Source organism: Corvus brachyrhynchos, unplaced genomic scaffold, assembly GCF_000691975.1.
Source record: "Corvus brachyrhynchos isolate BGI_N302 unplaced genomic scaffold, ASM69197v1 scaffold60, whole genome shotgun sequence".
Taxonomy (NCBI): domain Eukaryota; kingdom Metazoa; phylum Chordata; class Aves; order Passeriformes; family Corvidae; genus Corvus; species Corvus brachyrhynchos.
The window spans coordinates 2,231,751-2,239,488 of NW_008236767.1; the positions used below are offsets into that span (position 1 = coordinate 2,231,751).

Sequence of the window (7,738 nt, forward strand, 5' to 3'; positions counted from 1 at the left end):
TTCCCAAAAACAAATTTCTCCTCCAAGCTGAGGTTCATTTTTGAGAAACGTGGGCAATGCAGCTATGTGAGATTTGTACATTGCATTTGTGCCTTAGCAAATACTGCTTGTCTTCTGGTTCGCTGAGCTTGTCATAAATATTAATTTAATAGGGGTGGTACTGTTTTATGCATTGTGAATGTACAGATTGAGGAAGAGATAAATTTTATTGATATGGGCTGTCACTGGAACTTACAGTGTTTGTAGGCTTAAAGGAGCTCAGATTTACAGTATATATGTATAATAATCATTCTTGAATTTATTTGAAGACATTTTATACAACACAGGATTGTTCTTTATTATATTCCCAAATATGTCTTACCTTCGTCTCTTGCACAAAACCAAGTAAGTTGCCCAGCATTTTCTTTGTCTTTTTTGCAGCCTCCTGTGATTTACAGTTTGAGAAGTTCTGCATGAGGTGATTGTCTAATTTTGCTGGGAGATATTTGACTCTAGGAGTTTGCTTTTGAATCTTCCTGTATAGCAGGGACCTGTTTTCTAGCTATACTCAAAAGCAAACTCATTTTAAAACCAACTTCGACATACCACATGATCAGCTTCTAGAACAGTCCACCTAGGTCTTGAGAATTGCCTTTGGTTGTAGGTCACTTCGGATACTACTGCAATTTCTTGATTTTTGAGGACTGATGCTTACTTAGGAAGAAATGGAATCTTACGAGGTTTACTCATTGCCCTGAAACTGCCCTGAAGACAGCTAGAGGAGAAAGCAAGCAGGAGAGGTTATTGCCACAACCTAAATATACATTACACCTTGGGGGGCGGGCAATTTTTACATCTATTTATTTTTTAGATTAGACTACGTATAAAAGTATTCCTTTCCTGTATGTTCCAGTCAATTGGTTGGGATTCTTTACCTTTGATCACGGATCTTGTTCTTAGGCAAAGCCTTACATATTGAAGACTGCCTTCCTAGAAGAGGTCTGAGATTTGGAAATACGTGTAATCTTGCATGAAAAGACCTTCTCTACTTATTTAGATTAAACTCTATAAACACCCGTTTCCTAAATTAATTTATGTATTACTTGGTTGCCATGTTGACTTTTTGAAGCTTTTCTTGGAAAGTACTTTCCTATCGCACATTAACAGCTCCATTGATGTATTTTGGCTATGTCTAAATAAAGCCATTTTCCGTCCAGAATGTGCACTAAATGTGTTGGTTAATATATTGGATTTGTTATTAGTTGTATTTTAACTGCTATCATAATGCTACTGCTTTATTAACTGTGCATGAACTGTGGATGATTTGGAGGGAAATACTCCCTGCAAGCTAGCAGGATGAAATCCAGCCTTTTAACGTATAACCTCATCAGATGTTAAAACTTACATCAAATGCATATAGTGACATGCCTCCATTGTAAGTATGCAGAAGCCAGGGTAGTACATGTGTTTTGTTGCCCCTTTCATTGAAACTGGGCACGACGGCAATCCAGTGCATGAGGGCTGGAGTCTGGAATGAGACGCGCTCATGTCCGGGCATGGAGACCGCGACATTTGCCTCCCCTTAACTTCTGTTTTGACTTTCCTCAGCTTCTTCAGCTGTTTTGGGAGTGACAGGAGCAGTCACGCTGGCGATGCGTTGAGCAGCATATTGTACATGTGGTGCAGAATGCGTTCCCTGTGTCGCATTTCCCGTCCGTGTGTGCGCTCGGCCGTACCGCGCCAGTTCTCGGGACTGTGCTGCGCCCTGCGTCGGTGCAATCACAGGCTCTGAAAACAAATTATTCTGAGTTATCAGGCTGGTTACGAAGGGCAGTGGTGGGAAAGCACCTTCCTAAACACCATCTCCGCGGCAATTCCCGGGGCGGTGGGAGGCTGCCCGAGCCCCCCGGCCGCAGGTCCGTGCCCTTCCCGGCGGCTGCGGAAGGTGGCAATGTTGTCAGCAGGAGCCCAGGAAAAGCTGATCTCGCCGAGGCAGCCGCAGCGCGTATTTGTCCACAGCTTTCTCTAGTGTCAAAGCTCCACGTCCGTGAAATAGGAGCCTGCAGCAGGGGGATTTGTTGGGGTTTGTGCGCCATCACGTCTGCACAACTTGCGATAACTCGGTGCGCTCTCAGTGCTGGATGTGGGGATGCGCATGAGGCAGGCACCGCGCTGCTCGCACAGCTTCGTTCCCCGCAAGGCTTCTCCGCGCTGGTTGCCTCTCAACTTGCAGACCGACAACCATCCTCCACCCGGGAGAGCGAAACTGAGCTCTTTAAGTGAAGTTTCATTTCTGCAAAACACTTGTAAATGTTTCTGAAACCGAGGGTCGTTTTCTGCCCACTCCCCCGGGATGTTTATAAACTTTGCTTTGAATTGAACTTGCCAGGGGAGAAACCGAGAACTTCCCTGCATGCCACAGTCATGTTAAGAGCTACCTCCTGGCTATGACAGGCTTTTAACCTGTTGAAAGCCTAACAGACCTCTTCCAGGCTTTGGTGGGGATGTTTTTCTTTTCATATTTCAGCTAACTCAGTGAATCTTTTTAACTTCTTCAACTGATTTTCTCAAAGACTTTTGTGTCTTATGATTTTTAACATTTTTTCTGTCTAATGCTAATTCCTGACTCTCAAGGGAAAGTACGAGAAAGTTCTTGGTTTATGTTACCCCATTCCTTTCCTCGTGACTGTCTTGATTCTGCACTGGTAAATAGATCATTGATTTTAAATTATCATGGAACTTTTCAACATATTTAATTGCTGGGTTCTCCTCTCATTCTGTGTTCCTTACCAAGCCTCTCTGACAAGATGTAATAGATTTAAACCATTTAGGAGGTCAAATGGGGAAAAAAAATTAAATATTCTCAATGTACTTTACGGTAAGCAGAGAGTAAATAGGATGACATTACCTTGTAATCCCCCACGTTCCAACATAACTTCATTTGCAACACAAATGACAATTTTTGTTGGACTTCTTGTCAAGTTACTTGTTTTTCGTAAGATAGGAAGGCAGAGCTAGGGTAACCAATGTCATACAACTTCTGAGACTGTGGAGCTCTGTGTGTGTGTGTGTGTATCCCATTCCTGACTCATGTACTGGAGATGCTACTCCCTGCATTAAATAGACACTGAAGGTTTCTAGAATTGCTTTGGTCTCTGTTGAACAATGATTGTTTGCTGGGTACCAAAATCTGTTGCTGTACGGATACTTTGCCTACCACTGCTCTTCACTTTATTGTACAAATGACCCAGCAGTTGTCCAGGAGAACCATGGATAATGACTCCTTAGTTGTAAAAAAAAATGTAAAGGAAGACTTTTAGAAACTAGTTGGGATTTTGAGCAGGTAGTCTGGCAGAAACTGCTATATCCTGTCTCTCCAAATAAAATGACAAGCCAGCGAAAGCTTTCTGTTTTGTTGTGTGGGGGAATTTTCCTTTTCAAAATTGAAAGTGGAAAAAATAATCTCCAACTCCAAAGAGGAGAATTTAAGATATGATGGGTTGTTACCACTGTAATTTTTGTAATTATTTCTTTTTGTAGTAACAGTCTTATTGCTTTAAGAGTAAAGTGAAATATTTCACCTTGGGACTTAATTTAAACACTGCTAAGTAATGCAGTCTCATGCTGTTGTGATAATAATTTGGCCGAGGAAAAGGCTTTGTGATCATAAAATTTTCACATTAAAGGAAGTAGATGTTACACACAATATGAAACATGGAAATAAACACATTCAGAATTTTGTTTTCTCTTTTCAAGCCAAAGGAAAAGAATACTTCCCTGTGATTTCAGAATATTGTTAACAAGCCCTCATAGCTATTAGGAGCCTAAAATGGTAAACTGCTTAGTAACAACATAATTATATTAATAAACCTAACATCAAAATGACTCTACAAAGTTATGTACAGATGGTTTCATTTTACATGACAAAAGAAGTTTTCTGAAGTCCATTTGCCTAAAACAAGGATTTTAATGGAACAGTGTAGTGATTTGACCTCATCTCTGCTTATCCTTTTTTTGAATGTAAATATGAATGCCAAGGCAATTAACTGGGTAATTTACCCAGGCAGACAGAGTTGAAGTTCTGTAGGTAGGCACTGCTTTAAGGGCAAGTTGGCGTGCTGTCTCCTGCTCAAGTGCATATCAACCTTCAAAGTGTCTTAGCGCTAGGGATAGTTCACCCTCAGGAAGTTTAGTTTAGATAAGCATCTGAACTTTTTTGGGTACCGAAATCTGGAATGCAGCTGCAAAATCTGATGAGCATGGGCTCTCCTATCTGAGTCAGCAACAGGGCTGGATCCACTCCTGTTGTTCAGCACTTCCACTGCCAGGCCCAGCCAGCAGCAGAAAACAGAGATGCGTGAGAAGAAAAACCAAGGAGCAGAGCAGGGAGTGTACCTCAAAAAAGAATGACCAGGCTTCAAAACAGAGTTTGTGTAGAGTTTGTGTGTGAAGGTGAGGAGCTGTGAAGAAACTCACACCTTCTCCCAGTGTGGCCTTCCAAAACCTCAGGGGGAGTTTGGTTCTCAGGAGGCTCTTGGCTTAGCCCTCTGTAGGCAGGGCTGTGCATCATTAGCACCTGCAGTCTGGTCTGTTTTGCTTGCCAGATGTAAAAGTGAATCTGTGAAATTAAGGTGGGTTTTTTCCTCTGCTTCTGATGCTTTGCAGTTAACAGTATTTCAGGTGTCACAGGGCACACTGATACCGACTGAAATTTTAGACTTGGAGAAAAAATTATCCACTCAAATGGCGGTCTAAGCAAGGAAGATGGAAAAGTAACCAGGAAAAGAGAGTTGGTGTATTTTTCTTAGTGATCTCTGGGTATTACTCAATTTTCTGATCTTTTTTTCCTCTGCACCCATTGTTTTCTAAACCTTGTTACTCATTAATTAATCCCTTTTCTGTAAGTTAAAGAAAATGGCTTCTGCCTCCAGAACTCACGTGACCTGCTGTGGTTCTGCCACAGCAAATACCTGTCACTTTATGTAAGTTTTTTGCTAAAAAGGAATCTTTAAGGTATTTGTGGTCTTCTAAGGCTGAATTTCCAGTCTAGTGTCCATTTCATCTGGAGACATCAAAGCACTTGTCAGATTTTGGCAGGAGAAAGTTGGTCATGACTGATGGCAATGCATGCTGGGGACAAGGCTTGTGAATCACAGGTTCTTGAGGCAGCCTCCTGAAAACACACCTGAAGCTTAATTCTGTGTACCATGCGTAGAAGGAAGTTCTCGCTGTGACTTCATTCATGCTTTTGGCATCCCAGTGTTATTTCTGGTGATAAAAGAATAATAGAATGAATAAGCAGCTAAAACACAAGAGAAGAGAATGAATTTAATCTTCAGGGAAGGTGAGAACACACCCCAATTCTCATCACTTCTGTATGCCCGTGCCTGTTCTAATTCCGTCCAAACTTCAATACTAGGGATTAAATTGTCAATCATTTTTAAAAGTTCATCTTTCAGAAATTCTAAGGTCTTATTTTCAGATGTGACCTGGTATTGATTTGCATGTATTTTACACTTTGATAAGGTGAAATTTTAAAAAAATTCTGAAGAAAAAAGGGAAAATTTTAAAATCCCTACTATATAGCCAAAAAAACCCGTGTGTATATCTAGCTTTGCATGTAGTACAAAATAAAAAATAGAAAATGGAGAGAAATGTCAAGCACCATAAAGTGTGTAGTATTCTTCAATGGCTACAGGTGACCTTAGCTTGTGCTTAATTTCAGAAGGTACTATGGACATACTTCACTTTCTTTGCTATCTATCTTAGGAAATTGACCAGTTCTACTGAGCCACTACTTTTATTTAGGTAATAAAATATTTTTGTTACATTTCTTCCTACTTCTGCTTTTTAGTGATGGAAATCTCTTATACTTTTTTCTCACTTTGTTGCAAAATACAAAATGAAAGTATTATTTTTAATAGTAATGTATACTGATGGCTGGCTGTTGACATCAGTGAACTTCAGTTAAAATTCATAGCTGTATATATAAAAGTACAGATCAGCTAGTTTTTTCAGTAGCCTCTGGCTGCAATGGCTGCAGGAAGCTGGCTGATGTTTTTCCAGGGCCCCATCAAGTTTTATGAAACAAAATTGATGAGTCTCATTGTCACTTTCTCAACAATACCAATTTGTTTATATGATACACATTTATATGGAATACTAGTGACCTCTGGAGAAGAAAGCAAAAAAGGTGGTTTTGGGTTTTCTAGCTGGTCAGATGTGGTCAGCTGGTATGACAAAGGCAAGAACTCTTGGAGAGTGTTCTTACCAGGAAAGCAGTGTGTTTACTTAGCCTGTGGTTCTTCAGAGAGCAGGTTTCCTTAAAAAAGTTGTAGGTGGCATGAGCTTAGTCAGAGGGCAGACACTTGTTTGACCTTTTAGTAACAAGTCCTTCCACTAAAAGGAAACCCAAACATGTTTTTATTTCTTAAATTGCCACAAATGGAGTGAGAAGCTGAGAAACTGGGACTGAGAGATGGCCTGCAAGTTTTGGACTCATCTGGATCTTCATGTGTAGAACTGCAGCTGCACAGACAGTATAACCCTAACAGCTGATTAATTATCATTAATACTGAAAGTAATGCAACTGTCTTGCTTAGTGTTTCCAGATCTTTATTTTTTCATTGTGGTCAGTTAACATGGAGAAATTTGTATTTATTATGTAAATATTTGGGGGAAAGTGATATATGTGAACACTTTACTACCACCAGTCATATGCCTTAGCTATTCAGGAGGAGTTTTGGCTTCCTTCGTATTCCCTGGAAAATTATGATTAAACTAACATCTACACATTAGGGTTTTGTTGGTTTTGGAGTGATGAAATGATGTATTTTACACTTGTTGTTAACAATTAGAGACATGAAATGGAAAGGTGTCTATTAAAGAGCTCCTTCTTTGCATCCTCTAGAAATGAAGGTATTTCCATACTTCCCCTGCCCCCCCCCCCCCCATATTCCTTAGCCTTGGCATGGTGGAATCAGGAGACTCTCTGTTTTATCATGGATCTGGTAGCAGCTACAGGGATTTTTTTTTTTACACTGTCTTTGATACAGTGGTTGACTAAAATATGCAGAGACTTTTTTTTCCCAGGCAAAACATTTTATAACATTTTTAAAATATATGTTCCAGAAATATCAGACTAAACAATACGGAAAGGAGTAAACTCAACTCAAGGACTGCAACTCAACCTAGAGTCTCTTTTGTGTAGTTTTAGCTACCAGTTAGTTCAAGAGTAGCATAAATAAAATAATGCCATTTAATAATGTATTCTCATGAATGAAATTAGAGAGGCGAAGGATTGAAATCCCACTCTGTGATGTGTTAGGGGGTAGATACTGTGTGAAGAAAGAAGGAAACTGAGAAGGTCCGTGTTGGATGCAGCCTGCCTCCCTTGGTGTCATGTCATGTCTCTCGTGAATGTCTTAGGAGAGAAAACACAACCCACCCTGCAGCAGCGTGTCCCTGTTTTCCTTGGCACCCTTCTGCCGCCTGCCTTCGAGTGAAGAAGTTAGAAGTACAGAATCGCCAAAGTCAGCGCCTAAGCTGATTTAAGCCTACGGGGGCCCCGCAGTTTATCGGAAGCACAGACTCCTGTTTTGGGGCAAGGGGAAAGGGGTACATACATGGGTATGGAGCGGCTCTGGAGCAGCGTGAGCCCCATCGTCGCCCCGTCCCAGGTTTATTCCGGCTCCGTGTTTGTGGGAAGAGCAAGAAAACCCCGGGAGCGGGGCACGGGCCGGCGGCGGGGCCAGCCCTG

General features: G+C 41.0%; 1 protein-coding gene and 1 long non-coding RNA gene across 2 annotated transcripts in view; one reads left to right on the plus strand and one right to left on the minus strand.

The window, feature by feature from the left end:
* The window catches only part of SPIDR (scaffolding protein involved in DNA repair), a 213,139-nt gene that overhangs the window by 101,637 nt on the left and 103,764 nt on the right, over positions 1-7,738 (plus strand). The gene's annotated exons all lie outside the window — the stretch shown is intronic.
* Positions 275-7,732, minus strand: LOC108444981. Its single transcript, XR_001859705.1, has 2 exons — positions 7,605-7,732; positions 275-5,247 (listed from the first exon to the last, which is right to left on the minus strand). It is a non-coding gene; the product is annotated as an uncharacterized LOC108444981 (long non-coding RNA).